The sequence below is a fragment of the Trachypithecus francoisi genome, unplaced genomic scaffold (genome assembly GCF_009764315.1).
Source record: "Trachypithecus francoisi isolate TF-2019V2 unplaced genomic scaffold, Tfra_2.0 Contig01461, whole genome shotgun sequence".
Lineage (NCBI taxonomy): Eukaryota > Metazoa > Chordata > Mammalia > Primates > Cercopithecidae > Trachypithecus > Trachypithecus francoisi.
The window spans coordinates 19,476,140-19,489,585 of record NW_022681433.1 but is presented as its reverse complement, the minus strand read 5'-3'; the positions used below and the strand labels follow the sequence as shown (position 1 = coordinate 19,489,585).

At 41.9% G+C, this 13,446-nt stretch overlaps 1 pseudogene; it reads left to right on the top strand.

Annotated features, from left to right (window-relative positions):
* The first annotated feature begins 5,432 nt into the window (after window positions 1–5,432).
* Window positions 5,433–5,829, top strand: LOC117096378 (annotated as a pseudogene).
* The last annotated feature ends 7,617 nt before the right edge of the window (window positions 5,830–13,446 follow it).

Genomic DNA, 13,446 nt, shown 5'->3' with positions numbered 1-13,446 from the left:
GTGATAGCCTATGCACAAGTGGCAAAAATAAATCCCATACACTTTCCTTAAGTTGTCAATACAAGATGATTGTTTAAAGGAAGAAGGAGTGGGGGTATTCTCCAGCACATAATAAGCATTAATCTACAAAGCCACACTTCTGTTAAGGTTTTCACTGCTTAATCTATATAGTTAAGTGAAAATGTAAAGATGATAAAAAAAAAAGTCTATTATAATTATAAAAGGAACAAGTATTACCATAACTTTCTAAAACCATCAGTGAGATGGATCATGCTGAGATGAAGGGTTTCGCTCAGAGGAGAAGTTTAATGTGTCTGTAGAGGAAAATTCCAGGGTAGAAGTTACGTTCCTTCCTGGCTCAGAGTCTGGATGCTGGCTGGAGCTGAAGTTTCAGGAGAAAGAGGAAGGCATTCTATGCAAGAGAAGAAGAATTATTTGAAACTCTAAGTAGAGAGAAATTTGGGAGAGGGGAGGACCGAGAGGGAAAAAGGAGATAGAGCATGGGGTACCAGAGAGGTGGCAGAGGAGTAGTGCTTCCTGAAGTTCTCCCTTCTTCAGAGCCCCCAAATCTTGAAATGATTCTAAATTTCATGGAATGTTTGATGCAAGTGGCTGCTTTTGGAACCACTGAATGGACTAAGTATTTTCTTTAGGGTCCATACTGCAGTTATCAAAATCTGCTAAATAACATCTTCAGTATCTTTTAAACTGTGTTTTTTATTTTATGATTATATGATTTGCTTTCTAAAAGAAACTTCATGTTTTGAAATATTAAACACCATTAGAAATAAGAATTTCTGGTGCCAAATTTAAATATATCTGTGAAATTCACTCATGCGCATGATTTCATTAAGTTCAGTGAAGCGAATAAAATCTGTTGTTATGGAAGGGACCTTTGACAGCTCATAATTACATAAAAATAAATGCATCAGTTCAGGAGTAGAACAAAATTAAGATGTCAGCATTGATGGATTTTATAACTAAAATTTTTAAGAAGCACGTTAAAACTCAATAACTTTTGCTGTTTGGTGTAGTTACATTAAAATGGTAATGATTCATTTTGCAGCAACTTGACAGTAATTATTTGATTCTTAACACATCATGAAAGTTAATTTTTAGAAACGATAGACTAAAATATATTAAAATCTGCTTAGTTAATTAAGCTGTGAAAGACTAAGATGGTAATTGCAATAAGAATTCAATTTGATTCAAAACCTGGACTAATTTTATAGATTATAAGTAAATGATTAGCTCTAACACTTATAATTAAGGATTGCAATATTGACACAAAAAGTGCTTTTATGTAAGTTAAAAGTTTGTCCAAAAGTTGGAAATTGAAGTCTTCTAACTGGATTTGCAAATGGGGAAATTCAGTTTGAGGTGGAAAAATTTATAGAAAAAGAACTTGAAGACTTGAATTCAAGTCCTACCACCAAAGAGTGATACAGAAAAGTAGAAGTAGAGGGGATGCTTGAGGTTGATTTAAATGCTCTTCTAGTTTTAGATTGTGTTTGTTGACACTGAGCTCTGATTACTAAACTAAAAGCCCTCAATTTGAAAGTAAAATCCAAATTTAGAACCAGAAGTCCCTGGTCTGCTCCCTCAATCACTCAGCCCAGGCCATCCTTTCTCCCCACACCTTTTCCACCTCTTCTACATGGATAGCATCCCTGTTCAGAATATTCTCTTCCCTGCTTCTGTGGGTAATTTGTTTGCTCCTGTCAATCAGCTGTCAGGAGGACTGATTGGGCAGTAAATTAATTTCTCATCTAGCAATAATTCTACCAAAACCCAGCACATAGCCCCTCTCTTCCCTCCAACTGTGTCTCAGAATGTCACAGACACAGCCTGATGATGTTTGATCTTAACCTCTGGGGAAAGAGTGATCTGAAAACAAAACAATTTCATGAAATGAATTTTGCTGAGGAACAATAAAAATGTGACTCGTAATATTTCTATATTTTTATCTTTAAAAAGCCCACTATCATAAGATGGTTCCTAATAAGTAGAACTTTCAGTAATAAGAGTTTATAAACATCAATTAATTATGTTTTGCTAACATTTCCTTAAAGCTGATTGGGATTAGATTAGATTACCTTAGATTAGATGATTAGATTAGATAATCTGTGCCTAGGGATTTCAGATGCATATTTTACTATTAAAACATTCAGGCCGGGCGAGGTGGCTCGCACCTGTAATCCCAGCACTTTGGGAAGCCAAGGTGGGTGGATCACCTGAGGTCAGGAGTTCAAGACCAACCTGACCAACATGGAGATACCCCGTTTCTACTTAAAAAAAATACAAAATTAGCCGGGGGTGGTGGCACATGCCTGTAAATCCCAGCTGCTCAGGCGGCTGAGGCAGGAGAATCACTTGAACCCATGAGGTGGAGGTTGCAGTGAGCCGAGATCATGCCATTGCACTCCAGCCTGGGCAACAAGAGTGAAACTCTGTCTCAAAATAAATAAATAAAACATTCAGTGACATTAACACCATGCTTTCCATTAATTGATTAGGGTTCTTTTTGCCATTTTTACAAGTCTCCATTTACAGTATATTTATTGAGTGGTTTGAATGATGAGTAGGAATTTCCCAGATAAAGGGGTTCGTGAGGGCATTCCAGGCAGTGGTAGCAGCAAGATTTCTTTTTGGTAACTGTTGGTAGCCAACAGAAAGGCAAGTGAGTGTTACAGGCTTCACTTAAAAGCTAGTCTTGGCCGGATGCGGTGGCTCACGCCTGTAATCCCAGCACTTTGGGAGGCTGAGGCAGGTAGATCACCTGAGGTCAGGAGTTCAAGACCACCCTGACCAACATAGTGAAACTCCATCACTACTAAATGCAAAAAATTAGCCGGGCGTGGTGGTGGGCGCCTGTAATCCCAGCTACTCAGAAGGCTGAGGCAGGAGAATCGCTTCAACCCAGGAGGTGGAGGTTGCAGTGAGCCAAGATCATGACATTGCACTCCAGCCTGGGCGACAAGAGCAAGACTCCGTCTCAGGAAAGGAAAAAAAAAAAAGCTTGTCTCAGATGAAAATCTGCCCACACATACAGACTCATTACAAAATGGGCATAAAATAGTCTTATTTCAGTTCTGCAAATTGTATGAGGTCCATAGTACCTTCCCCAAAACTTTCACCTAAGGCTAATTGTGACAATATCCTAATTGTGGAACTCCGTTAACCAAAGTTTCACATTCAGACGCCAATAATCCTCCAAATCAGTGGCCGAATATTGGACCACTTACAGATCCAATTCACAGCTCCACTCCTAGGCTACTTGGCTCTCAGTATTTTTCTACTGTATTCATATAATTATGCAAATATCTTTAAAATATATCTAGCTAATCCATATACTTTGAACACCATGAATTTCAGCAGTAAACACCACACCATTTCTAAAAGCCATTTTAGAAATAGAAACCCATTTCTGACCTCCATCATGCTAATTTGTTGACTGAATACATAGAGTAGAAGCACTTGTGGGAGCCACCTTTGGAGTGTGATGCCTCAGAGGAAGGAAGGAACACAGTGAAGGTGACGGGGCAAAAGCTAGACTTTTCTGTTTGTGCCTTGAGTTATAAATTTGACATGGGAATCATAAAATTGATTTACATAATTAGTAAACAAAATCTAAAGAATAAACTGTCAAGGCATTTTAACAGGTGCTATAGGCTGAATGTTTGTGTTCTTCCAAAATGGAGCCATCATGAAGGGGATTGGTGCCAGGACACGAGAGAGCTGGCTTCCCTCTTGCTGCTCTCTGCCCTGAAAATCCTTTCAGGGAGAAGACAGCCATTGGCAAACCAGGAAGGGGGCCCTCACAGGAGCCTGATCATGCTGACAACCTGATCTCGGACTTCCAGCCTCCAGAACTATGAAAAACAAATTTCTGTTTGTTAGCCACCAGGTCTATGGTCTTTTGTTATAGCAGCCCAAATGGACTAAGACAACCTGTTTTCAGTAACTGTACTGTTAGTAAAACAATTGGAACTGGAATCCTGAAACCAACATTATCCAGTCTGAGCCAACGATTACACTCCTAGGTATACACACAACAGAGAGGCTTGTGCAGGTGTACCAAACACACATCCAAGATTGTTCACTTCGCCAGACACTGAACACAAATCAAATGCCCACCGACGCTAAAACAAAATGGGTTCTAACTCCCCAGTGTAATACACAGCAACAACATAAAGGAAGTGCATAAGCAGTATTGTGTAAAACAAGTGAGACGCAAATCTATCTTGTATCTATTTGTCTACCATCAATCCATCATGGGATTTTTATTTATTTAAAGTTCCAACACAGGTAAAGCTGGAATACACACAGCGTTAGAAATCAAAATAGTGGCACTTTTGGAGGCCGAGACGGGCGGATCACGAGGTCAGGACATCGAGACCATCCTGGCTAACACGGTGAAACCCCGTCTCTACTAAAAAAATACAAAAATCTAGCCGGGCGAGGTGGCGGCGCCTGTAGTCCCAGCTACTCGGGAGGCTGAGGCAGGAGAATGGCGGGAACCCGGGAGGCGGAGCTTGCAGTGAGCTGAGATCCGGCCACTGCACTCCAGCCTGGGCGACAGAGCGAGACTCCGTCTCAAAAAAAAAAAAAAAAAAAAAAAAAAAAAGAAAAAGAAATCAAAATAGTGGTTCCCTTTGAGAAAGAAAGGGGGAGTCACGTCTGGGAGGGAGCACAGGTGGATTTCCTCAAATACTTGGAACGTTTCTATTTTTTGACGTGGATGTTACATATGTGGACATTCACAATGTGATAACCCATTGAATTGTGTATTTGTACTTGGTGCTTTTTTCTGTATTTTATTTTGTTTCAAAATAAAATGCTACTTAATTTCCAAATCCACCTTCCTACAGGTTTTTCAATCAAGATAAAATAATCTTACCACAAAATATTGCTATAATAGAGATGAAATAAGTTTATTTTGCCTATGTAAATGTATTATTTACATTTTAATTGCTAATATCATTAGTATTTAAAATGTATTTTTTTATTTTAGCTATTTTATAAAATTCTTAAAGTGGTTAAAAGTAGAAGGTAAAATCTAAGTAAATTTAGTCATTATTTTCAGAAGTAAAAACTATGAAACTCTCCATATGTGTTTACATGGATTTACATCAATTTATAAAAATGCCAATATGATGACGATCTATAGTGTTATTTAATATGAGCATTTCTAATAAAGAGGTAAATACATGTAATCATAAGTGAACTTCTAAATGCAAGAGAAAACCACAGGAAAAGCTTTCATCTTCATTACTAACGCTTCCAGTTGAAAACCAGAAAGGCATAAAATATACTCCTAAGAACCCGCTGAGTCCTGTAACTGGGACCCGAGCCAGGGCTATTTCTGGCGCTGGCTCCAAGAAGGGCCATCCCAGCCGTCACTCTCCCACCTGCTCCTTAGAGAAGGGAAGATGAGCCAGTCGAGCTCGAAGTCCAGCCCGCCCTGGGCTTCCAAGCAGGAAAAGGACGTCACTGGGAAGCGGGGCCAGGGCAGGCCGCGCAAGCAGCCTCCGAAGGAGCCCAGCGAACTGCCAACACCCGGAGACCTCTGGGCGACCAAAGGGAAGCAGAAACAAGGACGCTGCCAAGACCTGGAAAACCACCACGACTCCAGGAAGGACACCAAGGGGCAGACCCACAACACTGGAGGAGGAGGAAGACTCGCAGGAGTCCTCGGAGGAGGAGCAGGGACCTCCCTGGAGGAGCAGCTTCCTTCTGGGACTGGACAGCTTTGCTCCGCTCCCACTGCCCCTGCCCCAGGCCCCCCATCACCACCGCCTCTGGCCGCCACCCCCACCTTCCACCTGAGCCCTCACACCACACGACACAGCACACCGGCCGCTGCAGGGCGCCCATGGGCTGAGTGGGGGGCAGTTTTTCCCCAGCCTGGGTTCCCAGCTTCCCCCACCTGCCCACATATACACATGCCCTCCTGGACAAGGCTAGTGTCCCACTTAGCCGCACCCGCACCTGCTGCATCCCCACTCTCTTGGTGGGGGGAATATTGCTCTCTGGCCTTTTGGTTTGGGGGCACCCTCTCTGCTCCTTCACTGTTCCCTCTGGCTTCCCATAGTGGGGCCTGGGAGGGTGCTCCTGGCCTGAAAAGGGGCCAGAGCCCCATCTCATCCTGGCACAGCCTACCCTACTGCCCTGACAGCAGCAGGTGTGGTCAGTGGAGGGGGTGCTGGCCCCCAGGATTCCCCCAGCCACACTGTCACCACGTGGGGTTCACACCTTTCATCTTTCCCCACCTTCCCTAGTCCCTGCACTAGGTTGGACAGCCCACTTCGGCTATAGGAAGGCAGGAGGGGTGAGTCCCCTACTCCCTCTTCACTGTGGCGGCAGCCCCCTTGCCCTCCGCCTGGGATCTGAGTACACATTGTGGTGATGGAGATGCAGTCACTTACTGTCCAGGTGAGGCTCATGAACCCTGTGGCTGCCACCTGAGGTGGACTGGGGCTGCTCCCCAACCTACTTCTGCCACTGGCCATTTCCCCCTCCTCAGGTGGGGCACCAATAACAAGGAGCGCACCCTGCCCGCTCCCAACTTCCCTCATGCTCCTCCCTGCCCCACAAGGTTCTGGTTCCATTTTTCCTCTGTTCACAAATTACCTCTGGACAGTTGTGTTGTTTTTTGTCCAATGTTGCATTCTTCAACATCCGTCATTGCTGCTGCTACCAGTGCCAACTGTTCATCCTCATTGCCTCCTGTTCTGCTCGCGATCTCCTCCCCCAAGATACTCTTCCTGGGGAAGAGGAGCTGGAGGATGGCAGGCTGGGTGACCGACTACCCCAGTCCCAGGGAAGGTGGCGCCCTGCCCGTAGGATGTTGCAGCAGAGTGAGCAAGGGGGCCCAAATCGACCATAAAGGGTGTAGGGGCCACCTTCCCCCCTGTTCTGTTGGGGAGGGGTAGCCATGATTTGTCCCAGCCTGGAGCTCCCCCTCTGGTTTCCTATTTGCAGTTACTTGAATTAAAAAAAAAAAAAAAATCCTTTTCTGAAAAAAAAAAGAAAGAAAAAGAACCAGCTGAATTGATTTACATACTGAAAATGTTCAAGTTTGGTTCAAATTTTCACTTAAAAGAGCTTTTTAGATTTACAAAATGTCACAAATTATTTCAGAGTTTAAAATAGAACCAGAATCTGGGCAGTATTATCAGTACATAATCTCATCAGATGTAACTCTGAGAGCTCGATGAAGAAACTTAAAAATATTTCATTACCTAAGAAGGGACACATTATATAATCATTGTCCCAGCTTCACAGTGCAGTCTGTTACACTTCTTGTCCTGGATGGTAATTTAATAATTTAATAATAACTATAATGTGCAAATTTTGCTATAGCTTATAGCTGATGTGGAATAGAAAAATGAAAGAGATACTTTAAAATGAAAGAAGAAGAATGAACACCGGCCAAGTTTACTGACTCAAAAGTAACATGAAACTCTGGTTCATTTCAAAGCATATTTTACTCTGGATCTGAAAGTCATAGACATATCCTGGCAATTTTACCTTTCACTCCTACAAAAATAAATGAATAGATTACTGAGAATCCTGAGCAAAAGCTGTGGTGAAAGGTACTTTCAAATTGTCATTAAATGGAGCAAAGATATTGCTCAGAAACACTGAAGCACTGGGTCTCCTCTTTTTTCTTGGTGAAATGTCATCTTGCTGACTCTCAATTTGGTTCAAGAAACAAGGTAGCCTGACATTTGTTCCTATACCCAGAAAGGTAAACATCAAGTAGAGCGAGGTGCAAGATCATCCTGTAGAGTGTGGAAAGATCAAGTGAAGGCGGGGTCTCTGAAGGCTGGGCTCATGACACAGCTCAAAATGGAGCTTCTCCATTCTAGCAAGCCCTACCATGCTCACAGATTCATTACCAGGAATCTGTGTCCCCATCCCCATCCTAAACATCCTAAACACTCCAGCTAAGACACTGGGCACTGGAGGTCAAGAGTAAACATGGCTGACATGTTGCATCTGCTTGCCTTCTGTGGCCACTTTACTTTTGTTAAGTGTCCGTGTCATGAATCTTGCAGTGTATATATGGGTAGGTGTGACTTCTTCCCATCCAGCTCAGCAAGCACCCAAGACAAACTAGAACTTCAACAGAACCCAGAGAGCGAGTGTTTGCCTTTGCAAGGATTCATCTTGCTGTTGCTTTAAATTGTTGATGGAGACAACAAAACATAATTTTTACCCAGATGTTTGTGACCTGGTTGAATGTCCATTATTTTTTATATGGACTCTTGTAGCTCTTCTTCCATAATACATATGTCATGGCTTCCACTCACAATGCAAATTACCCGGGGAACCCAGGCTTAGGGAGTGTGGTCAAGGATTTGTCAGCTCCAATTCTGGACCACAAAACACACAGCAGCTCATATTCAGAAAACAGTGTGCACATCAGCAGTTTTCTTTCTTCTTTGGCCCGTTAACAAATGCTATGGATGAGATCTTCTAAAATTGGGATCTAGTTATGGCACTTGGAATAAAAGGTGAAAAATGAGATAATTGCCTAAACCTTACCGATCCATTTTTCCCCTGGTTGTTTTCAAGGCGAGTGTGATTGCATTCTGGTATGAATGGTGACATACTATAGTCAGCAAAGGAGCAGGTGAAGGCCCACTTTGCCATTACTATAGTGTTATTCAGTGTGGAAAGAAGAGAAGGACATTTTCCTCCTTTAAGTTATTCTCAACAGTTGGAAAAATGATATTTTTTTTTTTTTTTTTTTTTGAGAAGGAGTCTTGCCCTGTCACCCAGGCTACAGTGCAGTGGTACGCTCTCTGCTCACTGCAACTTCCGCCTCCCGGGTTCAAGTGATTCTTCTGAGAGAGAGTCTCGCTCTGTCGCCCAGGCTGGAGTGCAGTGGCGTGATCTCGGCTCACTGCAAGCTCCACCTCCCGGGTTCACGCCATTCTCCTGCCTCAGCCTCCCGAGTAGCTGGGACTACAGGCACCCGTGACCACGCTGGGCTAATTGTTTTGTATTTTTTTTAGTAGAGATGGGTTTTCACTGTGTTAGCCAGGATGGTCTCGATCTTCTGACCTCATGATCCATCCACCTTGGCCTCCCCAGTTTCTTTACTTACTAACCAGTTATTTTTCTTTCTGGAGGCTGTCAAGAATTTATCTTTATTTGTGATATCTAAAAAATTTTAAATTATTTTCTTTAATTTTGCTTAAAAATGGTGAAACTTTATGTGAATATTTGCGTATTTTAAGAGAAATTTCCTCTTTTTTTCCTGCTGCTCCATTTTCTCAGGCAGCTCTACTTTCTTTTTCTGTCTCTGAACTTCTGTAATGTACTTCTGCCTTTGAAATCTATCCTCTAAGCAGTTTGTCTTTTCTCCACAATTGCCATGTCTTTTACCTTTATGTTATAAATTACCTCCTTCAGTCTCACATGATTGTTTTTTTTCCCTTTCTACCTAAAGTGCTAATACCTGAACCTCCCACTTACTCAGCAACTTTAGCTTTCTCTTCTGGTCTGCCAGGTTTGGTTTCCATCAGACAGGCAGAAGGAAGACTTGCACCCTCTCAAAGCATCCCTGACATTAGAAGGCAGCAGAGATTGTAGTGTACTGTGACAGCAATCATAAATTATTAAAGGACAAAGAGAAAGATCAAGTAAATTTCAAGTGAAAACATCAAGTAGATACAAATTCCAAGAATGATATTAGAAAAATAAATGGGGGTGAAAAATGAATGATGGACCAAAGTAAAGGCAGAAAAACTGGAAGAAAGAGAAAGTGGGGGAGATGACACAAAACACAAAAGACTAGAAAAGAAGAAAAGAAAATTGAAATTGTCTATTGATATAAAAAGGAGAAGTGGGAAAGAAAAGAGAGTTGAGAAAGAAGGGGCAGTGGCAGTGTATGGCACTAGCATGTCTTCAGAAATTAGCTTTGTTAAAACAATTTTTTAATTATATGAAAATTGATAGAGTTAAGATTTAGTAAAATTAAGTAGTTGGTATGAGATCATGGCAGTAATTGTAACTGTTCTAAATTCAGATTATGAAATTTGATAAAAAGATAGGGATTTCTCCTATGAAAAAGCCCACAAAATTCCTCAGTAAAAACGAAGAAATATAAAAAACTTACAGGAAAATAACTAAAGACATATTAATACTATTTTACTGGATAAATACTTGTCTAGAAATAATACAGTTTGTTAAATTGCAATAATTATTTTAGACACTAGGGTACACTTAATATACTGAAAAAGTAAAACACAAATGGTATTAGAGCCATAAAAAGTCCATTTTGTTTCAGAACATGTCTGACTTCTACCAATATGTTTATGTACTTAAAGAACCTGGGCTATTAGCTTTTATTATCACATAATCAGATTAAACTAAATAAAATGAAGAAGATGGACTAGGTCTATAGAAAGGTAAAAACATTATCATATTTCAATGAAACATCAAAATCTGTTGCTTTACAACAAATCATTTAGCAGATCACCTTGCACTGGTATTAAGAAGTTATAGTGAAACATTAATGTGAAATCTTTAAAAATTAAAATGTTATGCAAAGCCAAAAGTTACTATGGCCATGGAATAAATTTCAAAGACGAATGAGCAAAGTTTGTTACACAAAATAACTGAGCTGAACAAAATAGAAAAGGAAGTGGCCACATAGTCATTGCATGAAAACATTGATGATGATTATGATGATGATTATTATTTTTGAGACAGAGTTTCACTCTTGTGGCCCAGGTTGGAGTGCAATGGTGTGATCTTGGCTCACTGTAACCTCCGCCTCCCGGGTTCAAGCAATTCTCCTGCCTCAGCTTCCTGAGTAGCTGGGATTATTACAGGTGCCCGCCACCACGTCCAGCTAATTTTTTGTATTTTTAGTAGAGATGGGGTTTCACCATGTTGGCCAGGCTGGTAGAGAACTCCTGATCTCAGGCGATCCATCTACCTTGGCCTCCCAAAGTACTGGGATTGCAGGCGTGAACCACCGTGCTCGGCCAAAAACATTGATAATTAATAGTGGCCTTTTGGAACTCTAACATAAATTTTCACTGCATTGCTCATTAGTTTCATTATAGCAAAGAGAAATGCTTTGAAATAATTCAAGTTTAGCTGTAAAAATTAAGACTGTGAAGACTATCTGAAACATCTACCATATTTGATAGCTGCAGAATATTTTGAAGCATTCTTATCTATTATCTAATATATGTGTTACACTATTAAAATACCACAGAAATAGTATTTAACTTGAAACACTGTCCTATCCCCATGAATTATGATTTATAATATCATAGGTAGAGTTAACAAGAAAATCATGCAGAATCTGTACATAAATGGCAGTGAATCAGTTAAAGAACTGTTATTTCTGAGTCAGTACCAAGTGACCCATACATTTAAGGAGGCCTGTCCCAGCTGAAAAACCAGTGTCCTAGCAAAAACAAGAACGTGTAACTGTTAGAAACAGAAGCGTCATGCGACATGAGTTGAGATAATTCAGTGACAAAACAAATAAAGCTTTTTGTTGTGAAATAATGTAAAACTGGCTCATTTCTAAAGATAGAAAATAAAAGCAAGGAAAATCGAAGAATAGAATCTGGCATACTGACTTGTGTGGTAGATTGCATTATTGTTCTGAACTGGTCATTCTTCCTTACTTTTAGTTTCTAAATAATTTGGAGGATTATATAAGCCCATCTGCAGACAAGTGATTTACAGTGTCCTGTGAAGGATAAGCATATGCATCCAGGCTCTGTTGACACCAGGTATGGGTGGGTGACTTGCCTTGGTGTAGGACTATACTTACTTGTGTTAACATATGCCAGGTGGAACAGAAGCTTTAAGATCCATTGTGTTTCCATCAGCTCCCTTGATTTTTCCCAAATAAATCCAAATTTGTGATGCTTGGCACATCTCAAATACGAGGTTCTCCTTTAACCTGGGTCCTGGAATGAGAAAAGCTACGAAACAGAGCAGCGGAGAAGCCGAACTGCAATGGTGACATCTAACATGAGAGAAAACTGAGTATTTTGGAACTCACTGCCTTACAAAACGTTAAGCACGGGCTATTAAAACTCACTGCTAATATTTTCAGGTTGTGTCTTGTCACCCTCACCAGCCACTTTTTCTTTCTTTCTTTTTTTTTTTTTTTTTTGAGATGAAGTCTTGCTCTGTCGCCCAGGCTGGAGTGCAGTGGCGCGATCTCGGCTCACTGCAAGCTCCGCCTCCCGGGTTCCCGCCATTCTCCTGCCTCAGCCTCCCGAGTAGCTGGGACTACAGGCGCCCGCCACCACTCCCGGCTAATTTTTGTATTTTTAGTACAGACGGGGTTTCACCATGTTAGCCAGGATGGTCTCGATCTCCTGACCTTGTGATCCGCCCGCCTCGGCCTCCCAAAGTGCTGGGATTACAGGCGTGAGCCACCGCACCTGCCCACGAGCCACTTTTTCAAACCATGCATATGACAATTATCCTGAAATGAAAGTCTGCTTTTTATGTAACTCAAACTTCTGCTTTTGAGATTTTAATGTATACACATAGGTTTCAGTCAGAGATATGAGTCATGAACACTCAGATCCAAATATATATAGCTCAAAAATAGACTGGCTACAACTTGTAAGGAGATTAAAATCTCCCTTTCTCTTGCACTAACTGTCAACAGCTATTTCTTGGACAGCCTTCAGGGCTGCACACTCGTACTTCTAAAGAAAACCGTCTGTTGCAGTCACTGTCATGCATCTACCCACCCCTCTCAGTCTGCTGTTAAAAATGTCACAGACCTGCCTCTGATTCTCCCACAACTTCTGACCCCAGGTGGTGGAGAGCTACTCCTTGACTTTGTGTCACTTAGTTACCCAGGCCCAGAAACAGTTCTCCTTGAGTCTAAAGGCTCATAAAGTTTCTATTGAAGAGTTTAATCAGCTTTGGCTTTGAGAAACTTTTTACACTGAAACGGAAAAGTTCCCTTGTCCTCCTGGCATGGCCTGTGATAGGGTGTGGCTGGCTTCTTCAGTGCCGGGTCTCTCAAACCTCTAGGAGAGCACACAGCTGGGCAGGCTGTGGGGGCTCCCACCCCGAGGCACTGTCTAGGGGTGAATGTTTACAGCTCCTGAAGCCCCAGGGGGCATGCTACAGGGTGCTCTTCTAGTTTAGTCGCCTGTAGGCAGCTTGTGTTGGTCAGCTCAAGGAGATCCCCGCCTCATCGCAAGGACAAAGGTATTCCTGTATCCCAGGTTCGTGCCTTGGTGTACCAGAATCAGATCACACGTGGGCTTGGAGAATGGGCCTAAGGTTTTATTGAGTAGAAGTAGCTCTCAGCAGATGGGGGAGCCAGAAGGAAGATGATTTTCCTCTGGAGTTGGGCCACTCCGCATCCTGGGTTCTCCTCTGGCTGCCCCAACCAAACTCTGCATGGTTCTGCTTCTGTCCATCAGCAGCCTG